Source organism: Sus scrofa, chromosome 7 (assembly GCF_054392235.1).
Source record: "Sus scrofa isolate SSC_HxYL_T2T_F1_AM1 chromosome 7, Sscrofa_HxYL_maternal_Yorkshire_Landrace_v2.0, whole genome shotgun sequence".
Taxonomy (NCBI): Eukaryota; Metazoa; Chordata; class Mammalia; order Artiodactyla; family Suidae; genus Sus; species Sus scrofa.
In genome coordinates this window covers 81,685,632-81,709,224 of record NC_139389.1, presented here as the reverse complement: position 1 = coordinate 81,709,224, position 23,593 = coordinate 81,685,632, and the positions used below count along the sequence as shown (strand labels likewise).

The 23,593-nt window shown below is 37.4% G+C and overlaps 1 long non-coding RNA gene across 1 annotated transcript in view; it reads right to left on the bottom strand.

The window, feature by feature from the left end:
- The window catches only part of LOC146401690 (uncharacterized), a 565,997-nt gene extending 544,198 nt beyond the window's left edge, over positions 1-21,799 (bottom strand). The window contains exon 1 of the long non-coding RNA XR_014809241.1: positions 21,586-21,799. This is a non-coding gene — a long non-coding RNA (uncharacterized LOC146401690). The remainder of the gene's footprint in view (positions 1-21,585) is intronic.
- Positions 21,800-23,593: the final 1,794 nt, after the last annotated feature.

Sequence of the window (23,593 nt, the reverse complement as noted above, 5' to 3'; positions counted from 1 at the left end):
ACATAATGAGGAGAATAAAAGTCCAAGCAGAAGGAACACAAGGAGTAAAGGCACTGAAGCAGGAGTAATTTTGTTAAAAACAAAAAAAAAATAGGAAGATGGTCAGTATGACCCTAGAGGATATACTGGAGGAAGGGCAGGATAAGAGTTTGAGGAGGAAGATAAGGCTGGGTCCTTTAGTGTTTCTTTTTTTGGCAAAGGAAGAATATGATATTTCAATAGAAGGGTATAGCATGGATGTGGTGTGGTGCAATTTTCACTTTTAAAGGATCATTCTAGCTGCTTTGTAGAACAGACTTTGTAGAGAATAAGAGAGAAACAGAAACAACTAGGAAATAATAACCTAGAAGATAGATTATGATAGCTCAAATGAAAGTCAAAGCAGTAGAGGTGGTGGGAAGTGATTGGATTTAAAATATTTTTTTTAATTTAAAGATACATTTGATAAATTGTGTGGAGTTCAGGCATGGAGCTATATCAAGGATATTTTCTACTTTTTCATCTCATATTTCTAATTATACTTGAATTTCTCACAAAAATCTTAATTTCAGTGTTTAACTCTAATTCATTGTCTTCTTTCCCAAAACAACTCCCCCTCCTGCATTCTCATTCTTAGGAACTGGCTTTTCTTTGGATCCAACTACTCATGAAAGTTGAAATCTAGCCCTGATACGTCTATTACCTCTGCCATGTCTGTTGCCGTTACCTCCAAAATCTAATCAGTTACTAAGTCCTGTCAATCCAACTTCTAAAATACCTTGAACCTGTCCATTCTTCCTTATTTCTACTAGAAGTACCCTAGTGCAAACTACAACTATCTTCTTCCTGGAAATTATGACAATTAAGTAATTTACCTATCACTGCTCTTCATGTGCATATGATAATCATATAGCACCCAGAATGATGTTGTTTAAGAATAAAACTAATGCCACCTATCTTTTAAACCCTTCAAAGACACCCATTTGTTCTTGGGATGAAGTCCCAAGTCTTTTAAGCGACGTACAAGATTCTGCAGGATCTAACTCCTGTCCACCTCTCTAGCCCTACCCCATGCATCTCTCCTTCCCAGTCCCAGTTCCAGTCACACAGGCCATGTGTCAGTTGCTCAAAAACCCACACCCCTCCCTGCCTCAGGGCATTTGTAAAGTGTTCCATCTGCCTGCCTTAACACATCACTACTCACATTCTGTAAGATCCCAGGAATTTATCTATAAATTTCTACAGGTAAGAAATTGCTCTTACATATTCTCAGAGCAGTCTGAACTCCTATCGCACTATTAAAAATGGCAATTATCTTTGTGAATAGCTATTGAATACTAGTGCTTCTCCCAATATATTTCAAGTCTTGTGAGGAAAGAAAATATATCTGGTTGGCTTCTCTATTCAGTCATTCCCTTCTCCCATCGTTAATAACCCTTTCTCTCTCTCTATCTCTCTCTCTATATATATGTGTGTGTGTGTGTATATGTACTATATATTAACTATGTAATAGTACCATCTTTTAAGTAAAATGAAAGTCATTGTATAATTTTAACAATGGAATAATATGATAAAATGTATGTAATGAAAACATAAATCCTGTTGCTCTGTGGAGAGTGATCAGGCAAACTAGAGGAAGTGTGGTAATGAAGAAATTAGAGATAAGTGAGGAGGCAGGAAGGAAGGAGCAGAGAATAGGTATAAAAGGAGTAAAAGAAAGGTCTAGGTAGCAATGAAAAGCGATGGGTAAGCAAGATTTTTCATGATGCTCTCATTTTCCTACTAAAATCTGGCCCTGAAGGGAAGTAACTCAAAGGGGTGGGGTATTAAGGGAAGTTATAAAGATAAAACATGTTAGGTCACATGCTCATACTTGTTAGGAATAATGTATAAGGAGTGAGAAGTTGATGAGATAGGGAATCAAAGAAGATAATATAAAAAGTTAAGTTCCTTAAGCAGATGAGAAAGGATGGGACTCAGATACAAATGGAGGAATCAGCCTTCAACAGAGTGAGTGGGACACACATCCCTGAATGAAGAGAAGGAGAAGGTGATTGCAAATGAAATTTTAATTTGATCCTGGAAGAGTTCCCATCGTGGCTCAATGAATCAGACTAGGAACCATGAGGTTCGAGAAAATCGTGTCAAATGAAGCAACTGACAAGGGCTTAATCTTTAGAATATAAAAGCAACCTATACAACTCAACAGCAAAAAAGCCAACCACCCAACGGAAAGATGGGCAAAAGACCTGAAGAGACATTTCTCCAAGGAAGATGTACAGATGGCCAATAAGCACATGAAAAAATGCTCAACATCACTGATTATCAGAGAAATGCAAATCAAAACTACCATGAGACTCCACCTCACACCAGTCAGAATGGCCATCATTCATAAGTCCACAAATAGCAAAGGCTGGGCGGGGTGCGGAGAAAAGGGAACCCTCCTGCTCTGTTGGGGGGAATGTAAGCTGGTACAGCCACTATGGAGAACAGTATTGAGGTACCTTAGAAATCTATACATAGAACTACCATATGACCCAGCAATCCCACTCTTGGGCATATATCCAGACAAAACTTTCCTTAAAAGAGACACATGCACCTGCATGTTCATTGCAGCACTATTCACAATAGCCAAGATATGGAAACAACCCAAATATCTATCGACAGATGACTAGATTAGGAAGATGTGGAATATATACACAATGGAATACTACTCAACCATAAAAAATAATAATAATAATGCCATTTTCAGCAACATGGATGAACTAGAGACTCTCATACTGAGTGAAGTAAGTCAGAAAGAGAAAGACAAATACCATATGATATCACTTGTATCTGGAATCTAATATAAGGCACAAATGAACCTTCCCACAGAAAAGAAAATCATGGACTTGGAGAATAGACTTGTGGTTGCCAAGGGCGAGGGGGAGGGAGTGGAGTGGTTGGGGAGCTTGGGGTTAATAGATACAAACTATTGCCTTTGGAGTGAATTAGCAATGAGATCCTGATGTGTAGCACTGGGAACTTAGGTCTAGTCACGTATGATGGAGCATGATAATGTGCAAAAATAGAATGTATACATGTATGTGTAACTGGGTCACCATGCTATACAGTAGGAAAAGAATTGTATCGGGGAAATAAGTACTAAAAAAATAATAATAATAAAAGTAAAAGAACAGGCCAAAAAAAGAGAAGAATGTCTAGCACACAAATACTTAGTAAGTTTTAAAGACATGGTGAGACTCCCTTCCACTGCATATTCTTGCCTCCTTTCCCACAGATTAGTTGCACTGACAGATGAATGGATTAAGAGATACACACACACATACACACACACACACACACCCACAATGGAATACTACTCAGCCATAAAAAGGACAAAATAATGCCATTTGTAGCAATATGGATGCAACTAGAGATGCTCATACTAAGTGAAGTAAGTCAGAAAGAGAAAGACAAATACCATATGATATCACTTATGGCTCAAATGATCCTATCTACAAAACAAAAACATATCATGGACATGGAGAGCACATTTGTGGGGGGGGGGGAAGAGTGGGATGGACTGGGAGTTTGGACCTGGTAGATGCAAACTATTACATTTAAAATGTATAGGGTCCTATATTCTATACATTTTAGAATGAATGGGGTCCTACTGTATAGCACAGGGAACTATGTCCAATCTCTTGGGTTAGAACATGATGGAAGATAGCATGGGGAAAAAAGAATGTATATATATATATATGTATGATTGAGTCACTTTGCTATATAGCAGAAATTGAAGGAACATTGTAAATCAACTATACTTTAATAAAAAAAAATTTTAAATAAAAACACAGGAGTTCCCATGGGTGGCACAGCAGAAATCTGTCTTGTATCCATGAGGATGTGGGTTTGATTCTCAACCTCTCTCAGTGGGTTGGGGGTGTGGCATTGCTGTGAGCTGTGGCATAGGTCATAGACGTGGCTCGGATCTGGATTGCTGTAGCTGTGGTGTTGGCCAGCAGCTGAAGCTCTGATTCGACCCCTAGTCTGGGAACTTTCATATGCCTCAGGTGCAACCCTAAAAAAGCAAAAATAAATAAATAAATAAGAAAGAAAGACATAGAAATTTATAGAAACAGGGCTGATAATACAATGGGGGTAGGAGGAGGAGGGCTTTCAATTCCTTCTTTGGCAGTGCCCCTCTGAAAGGTCCTAGGAGGCTCATCAACCAGTAGGTATCCTAATTTCCCAATCAAGGACACCAAAGCACAAAGAAGCTGTATACAACGTCACAGAACAACTCAACAGCAAAGGTAAGACCAGAGACCCACGGTCATGGACTCCCACCTTACTGTTATATCCCCTGGACCACACTGTCTCTCTTATAATTCCTTAATCTTTGGATATGGTATCTCACTTTCTTCTTATCTGAGAGATTCAAATAGACATACCTGCATCCAGAGCCTAGTTCCTACTTAACACTGCATTATCATATTGTTCTTTTTTGTAAAACCTACCGTGTTGTTTGCTGAGGAAAGAGGTGGCTAAAAGGTGTCTCGAGAGACACACAGCACTCCAGAGAAATCACTGATGTGGGAAGCCCCTACATATTCTTCAGCCCTGGATCCCTATCCTCCCCCTCTCAGTGTGGCCTTTGGAGCCCCATAGTTACTTCTGGATGAAGCAGCCATGGTTGCAAGCCCTTGCCCCTCACCTGGACTCCCAGAAGCCTGAACTGGGTGGGGCAGCCGTAATTCATAGGGTCATTGTGAGAGGGAACAGCTGGCCTGTCAGGTAGCATTCTGCCTCTTATTTGGAAACCCACTTAAGGCTGAGAATACTGGTGCTCCAAAGGCAGCGAGCGCTCCTCCTGTCTGTAATATCCTTAGCTATTATCACAATGAGTATAGCACTTTAGGGGGTAACCCACTGATACAGTCGAGCTTGACTCTGAAATGTACAGTAATGAACTGCAGCAGCTGTAGTGTTCTAAATCAAAGATTCCTAGCCCCAGTGAGGGCATGGGAAGGGTAGTACATCCTCTCTGTAAGTAGATTCTTTGCCCAGGCAGCCTGCCTAGTACCTTAAAAGTAAAATCCTATTATACCTGTGAAACCCCACAGTGAGGGTCAGAGTCAGACAACTGTCACAAAGCAACTTGGGCAAATTCCTGGGATGTCAGGCCACTACTAGAGCTTTCAGGGACAACAATTATCCTATCTACTGAATATCTTGACAAGGACTAGAAAAAAGCACAGGTCACAGCATAAAGAATTGGCATTCATTATTGTCCTCTTGAGTCACCTCCCAGGGCCAATCAGAACAACAAAGTCATGCACCTTGCAGAAATTTCCACTTTTTTAATCCAACTGAAGAAATACACAGACCAGACAACAAACACAGTTTTTGGCAGACCCAAGCAAATTTTTTAAATTGTGATTTCTACTGAGTTCATCAGACAATGCAGTAATGAAAGGGGAGATTTAGAGGCAGTAGAAAATAGAGAAAGTCTGTTGTAGACGCTCTGAAAGCCCTGACTATGTGAACGCAAATTAACATAAAACTTGATCAATTATTTACATGGCTATGGAATTTATAACCTTCCTTAGTCTCCCAAAAGCATTTCTTCATCAGGATTCCCTGAAACTCAGAGGGATAGCAAGTGAAGAGAATGAGGTCAGAGCTTCTGTCCATTAACTGACAAGTCATTCATCCACAGATTGACAAGGTAGAATAGGACACATCCTGATGAGGAGACCCAAGGAACCAGAAGGTTTAGACTACCCATTCTGCTTCTTAGATGCCTTCCCTTTAAAATGTTCAATAATAGTCCAGATGACAGTCAGGAGGCAGGCATTCCAGGGCTAAGCTGGAGAGAGCAAGCCTCTGTCTTCAGAACAGGAAGAGTGATCAGAGAGACTCCACTAGGCAGTGTTCGTCCCACAACACAAGGGCCACGAAATCACTATTCCACAGACACATGTTGGTTAGAACTGAAATCATCCAACTTCAAGCTCACAGCATGAAGGATGACAGCAGGAAGCAACTATTTCCCTTTTCCTTCATCAGATTCCCATCTCACGATTATTATTCTCTTTTTTCCTCCACTTCCTCAATATTAAGGCTGATATGTTAATAACCTGTCGACATGTTGCCATGAACATTCCCAACAAAAAGCAAATTATTACAAAGATTTACCCTTTTCCTAAAATTTCCAAAAATTCACACAGAAAAATCAACACTATGCTTAAATATTTCAGATTATACATCAATTGCTTACTTCACAGTGAACTCCTGGTCTGCAGATGTTCTATCCTTCTTCTTCCCCAAAAGCTCTCATTGATCTAGACAAGTTTTCAAAATTTCTAGTGACTAAGAATTTCAAGTTATGTTGTCCTGTTATAACATGGATCACCTAGGTTTCATGAGAAAGCATCTGATTTTTTTTTCCTCCTGGTAAATTCAATCATCTTTCTGCACTTATTCCTGACTCCATTGACTCTCTACCCTTAAAATATCCTTTGTGCCACGTTCTTTGTGAACACTTGTTACTCCTGGATATTGGCTGAGACCCTGCTCATTTTTTTGAATTGTGTTGCAGGATTTTTGTCATTTAAATAATATCATAGGATAGTGTTGCTTAGGTGCATTTGTTTGGGGAGATATCAAAGAGTTAACTTCATTTTCCATCTTCAGTTTAACAAAGCTCTCAGGGAGATACTTCTACCAATCTTAGATTTTAAAATTTCCCAAGTTTTGCATTCACTCCATGTTGACTACAGCATAACAATGCACCTTTTTTTTGGATTATGCTAAGATAACTTCAGAAAATTCATATTCTGTTCTTATTCTGTTCTTTCATGTGTATTGAAATTGAGTAGTTCTCAAGATGACTAAAATGAGAAAGGTTAATTTTCTTCATGAGCAGTGGACTGAAAAACAGCATTCTTATAAACTATTATCTTGGATATAGACTACCAGGAGTTTAAAAAATAATCAGTCTTTATTGTGGGTCATTCTTTCTCTTATTTCAGACATATCACACATAGCCCTGAAAGTGTTATTCAGGAGTATAGGTCTGTCCATAGCACTGTCACCAGAGATATAGTGCCTGACCTCTGTGAGTTTATAATGGGCTAAAGAAAAGGAGAACGTTGGTGATAAAGCACAAACTCCAAAATTGAGTTAGAATGACTCTGTGAATTCAGTGGTACCACTTGGAGATCGGTGGTTTAACCAAATGCAAACTCCGGGTCTCCTACTAGAGTCCAGTTAATACTTTTAGGTATTAAACAAAACTCCAGTGAAAAGGAAGACTTTACTTTTTTTAAACATTAAATTATAAATTTTAATAGGTAATACATTAATATGATTTAAAAAATTAAAATAACATAAACTAGAGTTCCCATTGTGGCACAGTGGAAATGAATCCGACTAGGAACCATGAGGTTGCAGGTTCGATCCCTGGCCTTGCTCAGTGGGTTAAGGATCCGGCATTGCCGTGAGCTGTGGTGTGGGTCACAGACATAGCTCAGATCCCGCGTTGCTGTAGCTCTGGCATTAGGCTGGCAGCTATACTCCAATTATACCCCTAGACTGGGAAACTCCATATGCCACTGGTGCAGCCCTAAAAAAAAAGACAAATAAATAATAATATAAAGTACTGTCCCTATCCACTCCTTCCTGCCTGGCCTCCTCTCTACTATTTAGTACTCTAGTTTCTCAGATATTTCCAATGTTGTCCTATGCAAATACAAGCAAATATGAATGTTTTATTTTACATACACACACACAAAAATAGCTGACTCTGGACAATTTTTTTGCACTTTGCTTTTTCCACTGATAAAAAATCCTGGAAAGCTTTCAAATCAGGGTATAGGGAAATTTTTCATTCTTACTGCCACAGATTATTCCATTGACAGCTCACCCATTGTGTGGATGTACAGTTTATTTCACCCCAATTTCATCTGGATTCTGAATTATGGTTGTAAAGGCAACCCTAACTCTTGTTAGCTAAGGCATTTGCAGCAAAGACATTTTTTTCTAGGCAAACAAACTAAAAGAGTGATTGTGAAAAATTGATATTTGAGACTTGGGAAACATTTCTTTTTAACTGGTCTCACGGAAAGGTCAGCCTAAGAAAGATAATCTAGACATCTCAACAAGATGACAGATGCTGGGTCCTTTGGCTGTGTTTATATAAGAAGACTACATTTTCTCTAATCTGGTTTAATCTTGGTGTGTTTGGTACACACACACATGGACACAATGCATGTACTTTTCTGAGACTTCAGTTCACACATATTAAGGGGAAAGGGTGATGGGTGACAGGTGATGTACATAGTGACAGTGCCTACCAAGAATCAAGGATACCGCAGTTCTTTATTTCTCCCCAAAGCAGCTGCATGTTGAAGTTATCAGACCGAATCAGGCTTAAGGGACATTAAATGTCAGGAGAGCAGACCTGCTATAGAAAGCTGATGGGAGCTGCGGGAACCTTTAGTATCAAATGTTCTCCTGTATAATAATAGGCAGCAGCATCAATCTCAGAAATGCTGCTACAAATGTCAAAGAAAACCTTCCCCGTATATAGATTAAAATTGCAGATAAAAACAGAGGACCAAATCAAAGCCCGAGTGTTCCCTTTTTGAAATCACCCTGCCAAAAATGCAATTTCTGAGTTATCAAAAAATAGAATCTCTCAAACAGCATTCATAAAGTTTCACATTTTGGTGTTATCACAGAGGCTTATATTGAGAAAATGCTATTTCTTCCTTCCCTTCCCCTTCAAGGTTGAAGCAGCATCCTATCTTTTCTTTCTAACAAACAATGTTTCCCTCAGAATAGCCAGCTTGGAGGCAAACAGTACTGTGTTCTGCACAGCCAGAAAGCCACACTCCAGTGCACGTTTGCCATCTCCTAGGAAATCCCCCTTTGCAAAAGGATCTGTGAAATAAACTTTTGAAAGTGACCTTATGAAGTCGACATCAATGACCCCTGAATAAGATTTCATCTGGTGGAGGAAGTTATACTCCATAATAAAATAAAGTGTCAGCTGAGAAATCTGGGTATAAAAAAATAAACAATAGAGTTTGGATTTATAAGGCCTCTTTTGGATGTGACAATCCAGACATTAAGCATTAAGAGTTTGATCTGTCAAGTAGAAGATTAGGTTGGGAGAACTTTTTTCCCCTAGGAAAGGCAATATGATGAAAAGAAATCCTCATCAGCTTTGGTTAAGGTACACAGACACACATGTATAAGCACACATACCTAAATAAAGCTGTACCGCCAGAAGAGACCTGCTGGGATTAATTTAGCAATTTGCCACAGATTCTAGAACACGGAAGCTCTGGGAAACAGTGACTCTCTTCCTTCTTCACACTTACACATTAACAATGACCCTAATGCATTTCCCTGACAAAAAAATGTTCAGCACAATGTCATTTCCCCACTGTCACCCTCAAGAACACCTTGCTCAATGATATCCCCACATGACTCTGGATATGGAAAGGACTCCATACAGGTTTTTTATAATCTGAAGGTAAGTTGTCGAGATAGAGCTACAAGGGTTCTTAAAACAGACAAAGCATTTCTGTTAGAGATTTCATTTGATTTTCTGATACTTTTCTGAGCTGTGCTACTATTTTCCTATGCACTTCTCGGACTCTCTTAAGCATTCATATGTCTCAGTTTCCCTCTCTGAACAAAGTATATGGAGGAAGGTTTTTTTGAAGAGAAAGAGTCTTGGTGTTATCACTGAGATCAGAGCAGTTTCAAAGGTTCTCGGTTAATCTCTGATAAATGTTCAATAAGTGATACTACTTGTGAACCATGCCTTTGCCATAGGCTGTCTCACAACTTGGATAATTGCTCTTACTGCTGTTAGGGTGGCAGTGCTATTGTGACCATTGTCACTTCAGACATCAAATCTTAAAGCAGTCAATTGGAAAAAAAAAAGTGCTGGAGTTCCCGTCGTGGCACAATGGTTAACGAATCCAACTAGGAACCATGAGGTTGCGGGTTCAATCCCTGGCCTTGCTCAGTGGGTTAAGGATCCGGCATTGCCATGACCTGTGGTGTAGATTACAGACGCAGCTCAGATCCTGTGTTGCTATGCCTGTGGCATAGGCCAGCGGTTACAACGCCTATTAGACCCCTAGCCTGGGAACCTCCATACTCCACGGGAGTAGCCCTAGAAAAAGACAAAAAAAAAAAAAAAAAAAAGCATAACATAAGAGTTGTTGTAAGTTAAGTTTTATTTGGGGCAAAATAAGAGCTATAGCCCAGGAGACAGCATTTCAGACAACTCTGAGAAACTGCTCCAAAATGGTAGAGGCAGAGGTATTATATGATTTTAATGAAAGGAGACACATGCAGTCAAGCACACATCTTGGGAGGGGGGCTTGCTGCTAGTCACAAGGAGCAGATAGCATCATTAACGATTTTAGTGCTTTTCTAGATATAAGGAAATACAAGAATTGGGCTCAGAAAATCTTTTCCTGAAAATTTCTATCTGAAGACCTGTTCTGCCAGTTTTTCCCAGAGCACAGAGTTCCTCACTCCTAATCTCCACTGGAGCTCCTTTCAGGGGGTGTTGAAGGGCAACAGCTGCAGCAGCTTATGATTTAATCCTTGTAGAGGTAGGTGACCAGCGCCAATCCTTAGTTGGCAAAACATTCTTTTTATTTTTTTCAAATAAATCTTATATTATTAAATAAAACTATAAATAATTTACCAACTACATGAAGAGAAAATACAGTCATAAGTAAAAGATTGTATTTAATGTATGTAACGCTTAGGAAAAGATGATTCTTTTCAAAATTCAGTAACTTCTATACAGTATCTAGCTGGATTTATTTCCCCTTTTCCTTCATATTTTGTACAATGTCACTTTTTAGTTCAGTTTTCTACATCTAATATCACTTGGAATGAATATCGAATTTAGCTCCTAAACTTCCCTTCCACACCCCATTCCAAAGATTTTCCAATGTCCTGAATTTATACCAGCTTATAGCTCGAAAAACTTCAGGAGAGGTTTGGGCTATGTTTTCTCTTAATTAGCTCTCCTTCCAGTTTTTCTTGTTCTAAATAATGAAAAAAAATAAAGAACATTAGAGGTCAGAGGTCTTATCACAAGAGAATAATTAGTTCTACTCATCTTCCAATCTAGAAAGGTTTAATGTGTGTCAATACATTTAAAAATCCTTTCCTTCCTTCATCCATTCATCTTTTTATTTTCTTTCACTAGAACATAAGCTCCAGAAAGGCATACATGTTAATGTTGATTTTGAGGAAGGGTGAAATTTTCCCTTACCCTTCTAGATTTTTCAAGCTGGTCTGAGAATTAAGTTGCCATCATAGCCATGACAGAGATTAAAAGGAGAAAATCAAACAGATCTTTCAGAACATGTATACATCAGAGATATCCAGGAAAACTGAGTATACAGAAATATAATTGATTTTTTTATATTGATCTTATATTCTTTTACCTTGCTGAACTCAGTTCTGGGAAGTTTGAGGGTTATAGAGAGTCATTTGGGGGTATTTTTCTTCATAGACTATTATGTCATCTGCATATAGAGATAGCTTTGTTTCTTACTTTCCAACTGTATGTCTTTTATTTCATTTTCTTGCTCTATTATGCTGGCTAGGATTTCTAGCAATATGTTGAATAAGAGTAGTAAGAGTAGAAGTCTTGCCTTGTTCCAGACTTTGGGAGTAAAGTTTTCATTCTTTCTCCAATATGTATGATGATATTTGTGTTTTAAAGATGTTTTATCAAATCTAGGAAATTCCTTTCTACCCAGTTTACTGAGAGATTTTATCATAAATGGATACTGAACTTTATCAAATGTTTTTCTATATTACTTGATATGATCATTTGACTTTAGTCTACTGATGTGCTGGATTACATTGATTTTTTTTTTTTTAATGTTGAATCAGCTTTGCACTTGGCTGTGGTGTTTATTTTTACATATTGCTGAATTCAATTTGCCAATATTTGTTGAATACTATTACGTCTGTGTTCATGAGGATATTTATCTGTAATTTTCTTCTTTGTACTTTCTTTGTCCAATTTTGGTATCGTGCTAATATTGGTCTCATAAAATGAATGAAAAATGTCCCCTCCTTTTCTATTTTCTGGAAAGAGTTTTTTTTTTTTTTTGGAAGCAATTGTGTCTAATTGGTATTAATTCTTCAAATATTTGGTATAATCCAACAGTTATATCATCTGAGTATATTTGAGACATCTTTTTCTGAAGTTTTAAACATATTAATTCTTTAATAATTATAGAACTATTCAAATTGCATTATATTGAGTAATTTTTTCTTTCCATTGTATCCCCCTTTTTAGTTAGAAGAATTCATCTGATATCACTTCTTCCTCCAAAGCTCCAAACAGTTATCTTCTTCATTTACTTTTAAGATACTACAGGTGACAATTGAAAAAGAGAAACTCTCTGAATTAATAAGACCTCAAGAAATAAACTAAGGAGTTCCCGTCATGGTGCAGTGGTTAACGAATCCGACTAGGAACCATGAGGTTGCAGGTTTGATCCCTGGCCTTGCTCGGTAGGTTGAGGATCCGGAGTTGCCGCGAGCTGTGGTGTAGGTCGCAGACGTGGCTCAGGAAAAAAAAAAAAAAGTCTTTGGAGTTCCTGTCGTGGCTCAGTGGTTAACGAATCCGACTAGGAACCATGAGGTTGCGGGTTTGGTCCCTGCCCTTGCTCAGTGGGTTAAGGATCCGGCGTTGCCGTGAGCTGTGGTGTAGGTTGCAGACGCGGCTCGGATCCCGAATTGCTGTGGCTCTGGTGTAGGCCAGTGGCTACAGCTCCGATTGGACCCCTAGCCTGGGAACCTCCACATGCTGCAGGAGCAGCCCAAGAAATAGCAAAAAAAGACAAAATAAATAAATAAATAATAAATAAATAAATAAATGTTAAAAAAAAAGAAATAAACTAGACAAAATATTGAGAGAGAAAAAAACTCTTGAAAATATAAGAATTGTTAATAAAATGTTTGAAATTGATAAATTTTGCTGAATATTGAAAAGATCCAGGTGAAGAATATCCTCATTGTGAGCCCTGCAATAATCACAATAAAATATATCCACATATCTCTTAAAGACATATATACATTATGTCTGAGGCTACACAATACCCATGTATATATTACAAATTTTAATTTAGAAGGCCCTAACAGGTGAAAGATGGATATTCTGAACTGATATAGACTAGATCCTAGGGACTTGCCTAACTCATTCATGAGAATGTCATAGAATCTGAAATGAAATTGTTTTGATTGCCACTATTCTTATGCTCTTACATTAAAAAAGATTTTTTTTTCTTAAAAAATATGTAAGTGGCTTTAGTTTTAAAAGCATCTGGCTCTGCTATGGTTGCTAATTTGCTAAAGCTCTGCCAATAGTAGATTGCTTAGACAGGACTCAGATTTACATAAACATTTTAAAATAATCAAAGATCAGAGTCAGCTCAAATATCAAACTCAGGCAAATGTCAATTTCCCTCTTCTTTGCTTCAACTGAAAATCAAAAGGGCTAATTTTACTAGTATCAAAAACATTTCCCCTCCTTAATAACCCCATGTGACTGAGGCCAAATCAAATGTGATATTTGCTTTTACATCAAAAACAAAGTGAACTTTTATAAATCAGATTTTATGCAGTCTATAGTGTAAAGAACCAATGAGAGAGATTTATCTCAAAATCCATAAATTGAACACAAACTCACAAAATAAATTAAATCAAGTATGAAAGAAAATCAACATCTAGGCTTATGGAATAATAAATATGTAAAAAGGTTGAAAAATAATACAGCAAGGCAATCAAAACCTCAAGCAAAAAGGGTTGTAAGGGATAGGTCATACAGAAAGAAAAATGAAATGAAATGAGAAAGAATGGTATTAAAAAATTTCCACTTAGAAATCAAAAAGTAGCATGATGTACCTTGTGATATTGCAGTAGGGGTGGGTTTTGGAGCAGTTACCTTCTTTCCATCTCTATAGGGACAGGAGCCCTTACTTGTCCTCAGAAAATGAAGCTCGTTGGGAAATTATTTTTATAACTACTTATTTCAAAAACATGTTTCACAAAAACACTAAAGTTGAAAATACTGAAGTTTTTCTAAAAGGGAAGTGACAGCTACTCTTAGCTGGCTGCATATTACTGAAGATTGGAATTATCATGTTATTGTTCTGACAGACTCAGCCACGGAAGCTAACTCATCATAGTCTACAAAGAAATTGTCACCATATCCTAAGAGCCTGTGCCTCTAGGGTAATAAACATTTGGTGGATATGAGCATGTGGAAACTGTGCAGAGGACACTGGTAGGATATAAAAGAAAAGTGTGTTCTTTAGTTATTTTATGGTGTCATTTTATTTGGGAAAGGGATGGGAAGGGAAAAGAACAGGGAAAGTACAAGAGAGAGCAAAGGGGGAAAAAATGACCTTGACACTGCCTTCCTAGACTCCAATTTCCTAGGGCAATTGACATCTAAGACACAGGTAAAGCATGTCCGAGACAACATTAGCTCAATGGTAATGATAACAGTTACCATTTATTGACAATTTCTCATGTTCAGGATGTGTCCAATCATTCTAAAAACATGATAACATCCAATTCTCAAAACAAATCTACAAGGTATGGTTTTTACAGATGAGGAAAACTGAAGTCTTCCGAGGCTTAAGTAAAGTAGAGAGCCAAAAGCCACATAGCTAATAAGAAACTGAGTTAAATTCCAAAGTTCCTATTTCTACTACTGTAGCATACTAGCTTAATATTCTTATGTAATTTTTCATAAGAACAAGTCTTTTTTTTTAATTCATGGAGATTATAAGCTCTTTCAGCTTATATTGGACATTGCCTTTCTCTTATTTCCTCATTTGTTAAAAAAGTCACATGCAGGTACAATCTCCAAGATTCTTTCAAGCTCTACCACTCTGTCTAGATTTCTACTTTGTAAAAACACTTGGAGGGCTTTTAACATATTAGGTGCTCAATAAAGTATTCAAAAAGGTCTTGTTTAATTAATGAATAAATCTCCCATTGAAGGAAAAGAATGTCGTAACATCAACAACTACTGGGGTTCCTATTTTCTTGAGTAACACAAAATATTTAAAATGAGAGGGGGAATTCATTGCTATACCCTTTGTTAATGAATAAATCTGTAGCATATTTTAGGTGATGTCTATTCCAATCTTTTAAATGATAGTATTTCTTAGTTTGTCTGTATCTAATTTCCTTCTCACAGTGTCTTCCCAACCTCTCAACATTCCTGTTTCTACCTAACATTTTGCAAAAGGCAATGACTGTCAGTGATTAACATAGCTCTACTTATACTCATTCTACCATTGTCATTATACTTTAATTCATAAGGCACGAAATAACATTCCAAAATGATCCCAAAATTACAATTTTAAAAATTCCACTCCAGGAGTCCCCATCATGGCTCAGTGGTAAGGAACCCAACTAGTATCCAAGAGGATGAGGGTTCAATCCTTGGCCTCGCTCAGCGGGTTAACAATTCGGCACTTCTAAGAGCTATGGTGTAGGTTGCAGCAGCAGCTCAGATTTTACTGTGGCTGTGGTGTAGGCCTGCAGCTACAGCTCTGATTTGACCCCTAGCCTGGAAACTTCCAAATGCCATGGGTGTGGCCCTAAAAAAAAAAAGACCAAAAAAAAAAAATCCATTCCATTCTCTATTATGCCAATATATCATATTTCAACATGTTTTAATCAGATATTTTAAAAATCACACACTATTTTTCTAAAAACATTTAGCTGTGAGTCAGTGCTTGAAGCATTTTGTTCAAGACTCTGATAATCCAGTAATGACAATTCCCCCAAACTAAGATGAATTTTTAGTTTCATCATCTGTCTTAGCTATGAGAGAAAAAAATGACTAAAACTTTCAAGAGATTTTTAAGTAAGTTATTCAAAATTCCAGATCATTGATTTAGGGTGAAAAAAATATTTAGCAATTCAAAACTGCACAATCTTCTTTGTACCAGAGCACAGTCCAAAAATAGAGATAAGTGGAAAGTTAGGTAAAAAAAGAAATTCTGGGCAGCAATGGGACAGAGGGAGGAAGGTAACGATCTTGATACTCGCTCATAACGAATACAGATTTAAAATCAAATTCTTGGATAAATGTCTTCCGCATATATGCAACTATAACCACATGGATTAACATCTTCTTAAGAGTACCTACTGCTGTGGAGAAACAGTCTAGGTAAAAGCCTCTAAATAAGTATGGATACTGAAAATTTATAGAAGTTAGATGATCCACCAGCAAATACTACCTTCCCAAAAGATTTAAATCTTTACCCTTGAATTTGTTCAGGCTTAAAAGAAATAGGCATAAGAATATATATTTATTATATATTCTTATTTATATTTATGTGTATGTGCACAAATATTAACATATTTTACCATTTATGAGAGAACATCCAACTCCTTAAATTCAAAATATTTTGTCTGTGTCTCCCAAGAGATTTTTAACAAAACAAGAAATTTTCCAGGTGTAGGCAGCATTGAGACTGTAAAACATCCTATGAAGAAGAATATGGCACAGTGAAAAACCTGATCTTTCCCTTTCACAATTGTCACAAATACTGCAGGATTCTGAACAGGATATAGAGGGCAAGCAAGTAGACACAAGTTATCATATGGTTAGAGTAAAGAGTCCTGTGGGTCTGTGAGTTTTAGGTCTGGAGAAACCATCAAAGGAGACTGGAGAAGAAGCCAGCAAATATAACTGAATCACTTTGAGGTACACCTGAAACTAACACAACACTGTAAAGCAACTAGACTCCAATTAAAAAAAAAAAAGCCAGAAAAGCAACAGAAGTATATGTGCAAGTAGTAGTAGGCAACTTCCTGGCCAAGACTGCTTTAAGCAAAAATACATCAGTCACCCAAGGATTTAAATCAGACACAGGCACACATTTCTGTTTCAAAAAGTGGAATGTAAACCATGGCAGAGATAAACGAATTTGATCCTACGTCTCAAAGTTAGAAGACCCTCAGGGAGAGTGCCTGTTGAGAATTTGTTTGATATAGTTTCAAATCCACTTATTAATCCACTTATTTATGACTTAGGTGAAATTGTTTTAATCCATTTATTTATGACAAAGACAAAAAATAAGTTATTTTTAGAAGTAGAGTTGTTTTGATGTAAGAGTGAAGTAGGTTGTGTTAGGATGTCATCATCTCACCTATTGTCTTCGATTAGTACTCAGAGCTCAGCAACTGACGCACCCCCCCCCCCGCCCACTGCCACTGGGGTATCAATAAAAACAGATGAAGGAGCAAATATGGGGAGGGAGCATTGAGATTATAAACACTCAAGAGTCGGTAAGAACAGTCAAGTGTTTGGAAGTGGGCAAAAGACCTTGGGGCACAGTTCCTACCATGATACAGGCAACTCCTCTACAGGCAGTGGTGATAAACCCTGCTGCGGCCTGAGAAGGCGATCAGAGCAGTGGCACCCTAGTTCCCTGGTCACGTGCTCTAGCAACAAGGGACTATTATTTTTTGCTATCAGATGGATGTCAGCTCTTAGCTGTCAAGGCAGGACTCACCTGAGAAACTGAAACTTGTAGAAAAGATACACCTGGACCTGAGCTACACCTGGACTCTATTCCTTTCATATGCCCTGGCCTGGAACAAGAGTGTAAATTATTCTATTATTTGTTTGGAGTGTGTTATTTCCTTATTGGTTTATTAAGACATTATCCTGTATGCTATTGGCTTGTGAAATCCCCACAGTAAAGCCATGTTAGATAAACTATTGGCAAAAATAATCTCAATCTCTGAGCAAAATTTACCAACACTTCCCCAAATAAAACAAAACACTGTCCTTAGTAACCAACAACTGCAATCATCCCAAAAACTGGAAATATTTTATATTTGTTCTTGCCTATAAATCACCAAATTCTGGAACTTTTCTAATGCCTACAACAAAATTAAGGGCTGCCAACATAAACACCTGCCTGAATATAAGAGAGCACTTGGGATTGGTGAGGGAAGCCTGAGAAAGAGATCATCCCCTGTGGACCTGTCTCCTGGTGGCAACAGTTGCCATGGTAACCCAAAGATTCATATCAAAGCATGAAGTTCAGGGGTTAAAGTCAGAGGCTTTAACTTTGCTAATTCACTACACCCTTTAGCACTGAAACTCTGAAAACTCTATACAGTTAAAGGCATCTCTTTGTCATCACAGGTCCATCAGTATGCATAGGCTGATAGATTTATGTTTCAAATTTTTTGCAAATCTGAACTATTCAATATATGGTCCATCAGTAAATACATATTAGTTATCTGAATGATACTAACGTCCTGCGTGCTATTTTATTTGAACTTTTTCCCCTTTGGGAGATCTCCAGTAATCAATGTTGACACCCATCCTCACTTCTACATAGGACCAGTGTGCTGGCCCAGCTTTCTTCCGTGATGTATCTTGATAATGTGGGAAATTGCTATATTTCAAGACCTAAAGCATTTTAAGGAAAATTTCTTGGAGACAGGACATCCAAACCAAACATTAACACTCAATTGTCCTAAAATTTTAATTAACTTCACATTCCAAAAGACTTCTGATACTTTCATACAGGTGAAGTGTTAATTGGTATGAAGAAGTTAGGAAATAGCAGGCCAACAATTCAACATCTCTGTCGAGACTTTTAACCAGGTCTGGAACTGCTTCCTTGTCTTATAAATATTGAGTTATTTTATTTCTTAAGACCAGAGCTCTGGGGAGCCCATTCCCCATACCATTTTCTTAGAAATATGCCTATATTCTGAAAGGAAATCCTCTGGGAAGAGAACTAAGAAAATAAAAGAGGAAGTAGGAACAGAAAGCAAGAAAAGGCATAAAAGAATAAAAATATAAACAGAATCAGATAAACAAAAGTTCAAGTCCAAAAAATAAGAAAGCCCAAGCTGAAGGAAAATTTCTTTGCCAATTCGAAATAAACCTCCCCAGGCTTATCCTAAGATTCAAAGATAAGTATTACATCTGTGGCAAGGAACAGAACATTATTAAAATTTTAATATTCTAACACAATTTCTCTCTTCTTCCAGAATACCTAATTCCCATTTCCCTTATTACCTGCATTTGAGAAATACATTAATTTTTTCTAAGTCAACTTACACTTTTATAAAATATCTTTCCTTAAATACTTATTGGAAAAACATTTCAGAGAAGTAGAGTTTTTGAGACAGTAAATTGTTTTTATCATCAAAAATGTCCTTTTCAAATGAACAGATAACCTAAGTTAGATGTGTCTATTGGCTATTTATATCAAAATGGTTTAAAATGCTGAGAAGTACTTGGAGAAAAACAGGGTATTTGGTTTTATCATTTAGCAGCTGTGTGACCCAAGTCTTTCTAATGTTTTAGTTTGATTTTTTTTTGTAAAATTTTTTAAAAACAGTACATTTTTAATTTCAAGCTTAAGCGATATAATAATGCATGGTACCTGGCAGGCAATAAGTTCACAACAAATGATAGATATTAATATAAATATTACTATCATTTTTGCTGTATTAGTGACACAATTAATAAGATGTTTTTTCTAAAGAAAAGGGGTGATAAATATACAGCTCAATTTCATTCTTCATTTTCGTCACCAGTTTACTAAGTGACTCTTGACTTCAGAAACCATGGTAAGAAGGAAATGGAACGGGAATGAGAAAGATAAATTTGCCTGTCAACTACTTTTACTAATTCAGTATTCCCAAATTTAGTTATGTTGTACAGGTAAAGTGGTCGAAATTCAGCAAGGCTTTTTTTTTTCTCCCAAATCAATTAATGTAGCACTAACCTTTAAGTTTTTTGAAAAACTATCTCAAGAGACTAACAGACATACAAAGATTAATTGTTCCCTAGATTTAAAGTACTCAACACTTCAACACTATCAAGATTGAAGGGGAAAAAAATTGTCATTAAATGTGTATTTGATCTCAGATATTCTCTATTAGAGATTTTTTACATGGTAAAATCTGAACTACTGAATCAATCTCCAAATGAATTGTTGTTTTGGTCACATATGCCCATGAAATGAGGTGTATTAATATGGATACTTCTACTTCCTAGGCTTGCTGCCTGAACTATTTTCCTTTGCTTTCCTTCAAAGAAATCTACTGAGATATGAAATAGGAAGGTAAAATGCAAAGAGGGAGGATAACAAAGATAAAATACACTTGAGAATAAATGCAGCAGAGTAGAATGTGATAAAGCAGAGTCAGGATGACAAGGAAGCACAAGGCCTAAGGATAAAAAGATATCTGTTCTAGTTTCAATACACACTGCACAGCTTGATAGTAAAATTCAAACCCCAGAGACATAGCAAAGATATGACAAAGAATACAGCAAATTTCTAATCAGTGGAATTCTAACATGCATTAAACTCTATGCTCAAGTTCAGATAATTTCAGAAGGTATGTTTTCAACAAGATCTCTTTCCTAAAGTAAATCATTTGCTAAGAACTTTCCATTTTTGCAATGCTCTCTTTCAACAGTTTCTACAATTTCCTGAAAAACACATAAAGAACTCAGCAAGATGAAAAAAACACATGAAATCAGTGTTTCTTGATTGATCTACACCTTTGTTTTGCCCCTGAGGCAATTCTTAGTATTACAAGGAATAAGAAAGAAAGAGGGGTAAACAGGAGAGAAATTAAGAAATCTGTGGCTGGGAACCTCCATATGCCGCAGAAGTGGCCCAAAGAAATAGCAAAAAGACAAAAAAAAAAAAAAAAAGAAAGAAAGAAAAAAAGAAATCTGTGGCATAACAAGTTTCCCTTAGGTCAAATTCTTCCTTCTGGTAAAAATGAATAGATAAGAATTTTAATACGTCACCAGTTCTTAACTGTTTCATTATTGCATGGTTCTGTTACCAAAAATGGAGTCCAGCTACTCACCAGTCTAAAGTCAATAAAGAGGCAAGGCTGGTGGAAAAGAAAATTTGTTTTAAATTCTACTAGTAACCAAGGCTGAAGTCTCAGGCAAAGTGGACTGAGTTTGTATTTCAAGGATGTAAGTGTTAACTTCAACTTTTCTCCTAAGTATATTTTTGTTCTCTTGGGGTCAGAATTCTAAAAAAAAAAATTTATTAAGCTAGTTTTCTCTAACTACATATGCAAAAATAACCAGTTTGAGAATTTCAAAAGAGTTTCATCTTAACCAATTTTTTCCAGAGTTTGAAGAATACTGTTGATGGCCACACAGTATTTAAAAAAAAATCTTTTTCTTTAGTCATTGTTTCATAGCTTAAATCCTTCTAATGAATTGAACATGAACTTCTCATCTTGATAAAGGCAACAAAAATACCAGTCACACAAATGGAATACATATTCACACCTCAGAAGACAGACCTGAATCCTCCAAGATTCAGTCCCAAACAAACACTTCAACACAAATGGTCCTTAACATCAGATACAGTTCAAAACTAACTAGCAAAATGCCCAGATAGCTTTCCATGCTCACAAACTGTCCTCAATGGCAGACAGACAGCAGAACCAATTGGAAAAATGCCCAAATAGTGCTTCGTGCTCAAAAGAGAAATCTGCCCAGGTACACACTGGTGGACTTACTTGGTCTTGGAGCTTGTCAGCTTGTCTAGATCCATCTTTCCATTCCACCAAGGAAAAGCTTAAGTTGGCAGCCTGTGCTGAGCAGGGGAGAAATTGGGAGGATCCCCAAAACAATTGCTTTAGGCAGCAAACAGAAACATTCCCCCAAAATCCCCCTCTGGGAGCCAGCTAGCCACAAGCAGCAGGCTCATCACAGCCACCGCAGCACGTTGTCTTGGCTGTGCCTCTATTTGGTTTTCTCCAGGAGAGCCTAATATCGCGAGACTGCAGCAGCCTCATAATGGGTGCTAAAAAATTACGAAAGTGGGTACAGCTGCTCGCCTCTCTAAAACCAGTAAAGAGGCAAAGGTCATGGAAAGGAAAGCTTGCTTTATTTCAGAGGCCAGCAACAGAGAGTGGGGGGATGGGGAAACTCCTGTTCAGAGGCCAATTCCCCCCACTGACAATCAGGGAGCAAGAGCTTTTATAGGTGAAGAGAGGGGACAACACATAGAAACAACACAGTTTGCTCCGACAGTCATCTAGAAATTGGTCAGGTGGCAGTCTGACCAGTGTTATCTTAATTGTTTCAAGTATAGTTAATTTTCAGTTCCATCCAGGGTCAGTTTGTTCCCATTTCCTTGAGGACAATTCTCAGAATTGTGGCAGCTTTTGTCATAGATACAGTCTTGTCACCATGTGGTTAACATCTTCCACCTGGTGGAGATTTCAGTATCTATAAGACAGCTCACAGGATATGGCTCAGAATATTATTTTATCATTAGCCCTTGAGAAGAAACTAAAGGTCCTCGACTTTGCTTACTGACTAAACTATCATTATTTTGTCCTGTTTGATTTTCTCACTTCTCTGATTAATCTTATTCTTTGACTAAAGACAAAAAGGCAGGCAGAGGACATGGAGGGGGAGGACTATAGGGTCCTTCTCTCTTGCAGTTCCATACTTAAAAAAAAAAAAACCCTCTGAAATAAGCCAGTATTATCAACAGGTCATATAGAAAGGATAACACTTACAGGTAAGAAAAAGGATGTACTTGTTAAGGACAATTTGGCAAATCACTGACATCTGGAAAGGAGTGCTTGCTTCTCAAGATCATAGCTAAGTTCCTCACTACTGCTAGAGAATTTTCATGGAAGGTGGCTGTTAATGGACCGAACAGTGTTTCCCTGAAATTCATACATTGAAGTCAGTCCCCCACTAACTCAGAATGTAAATACATTTAGAAATAGGGTCTCTAAAAGAAGTGATCAAGCAAAGGAGGTATTAGGAAAAGCCCTAAGCCAGTGTGACAGCTGTCATTAAAAGATTAAGGGAGTTCCCATCATGGCGCAGTGGAAACGAGTCCGACTAGTATCCAAGAGGAGGCAGGTTTGATCCCTGGCTTCGCTCAGTGGGTCAGGGATTCAGTGTTGCCATGAGCTGTGGTGTAGGTCACAGACGTTGCTCAGATCCTGCGTTGCTATGGCTGTGGCTGGCAGCTGTAGCTCCACTTTGACCCCTAGCCTGGGAACTTTCATATGCTGCCAGTGTGGCCTAAAAAGCCAAAAACAAAAACAAAAACAAACAAAAAAAACCCACAGAAGACATAGAGATTAGCACATAAACATGGACAGAGGGGAGGCTGTGTGAAGGCACAGAGGAGATGACCATCTACAAGCCTAGGAAAGAGACCAGAAGAAACCAATTCCTTGGTCTTGAACTTCTGATATCCAAAATTATGAGAAATAAATTTCCATTGTTTCTACTATTCAGTCTGTGGTACTTTGTTTTTGCAGCCCTAGAAAACTAACACAGTTTGGCAAAAGTCAGTTTGGTAAATTCTTGATTTATTTTTAAGGATCAGTCATAGTACATAGGTTATCCAACTTAATTTTTTTTCCATTTCTATTTCATTAACATATTTCTTAGGAACTGTGAGTAGGAACTAAAATAAAAATAAGTTTGATAAAAGATTTGTTGTGGGGAGGTAATTTTAGAAAAAAGTATCTGCCTCTTCTCTCTTTGAACTCT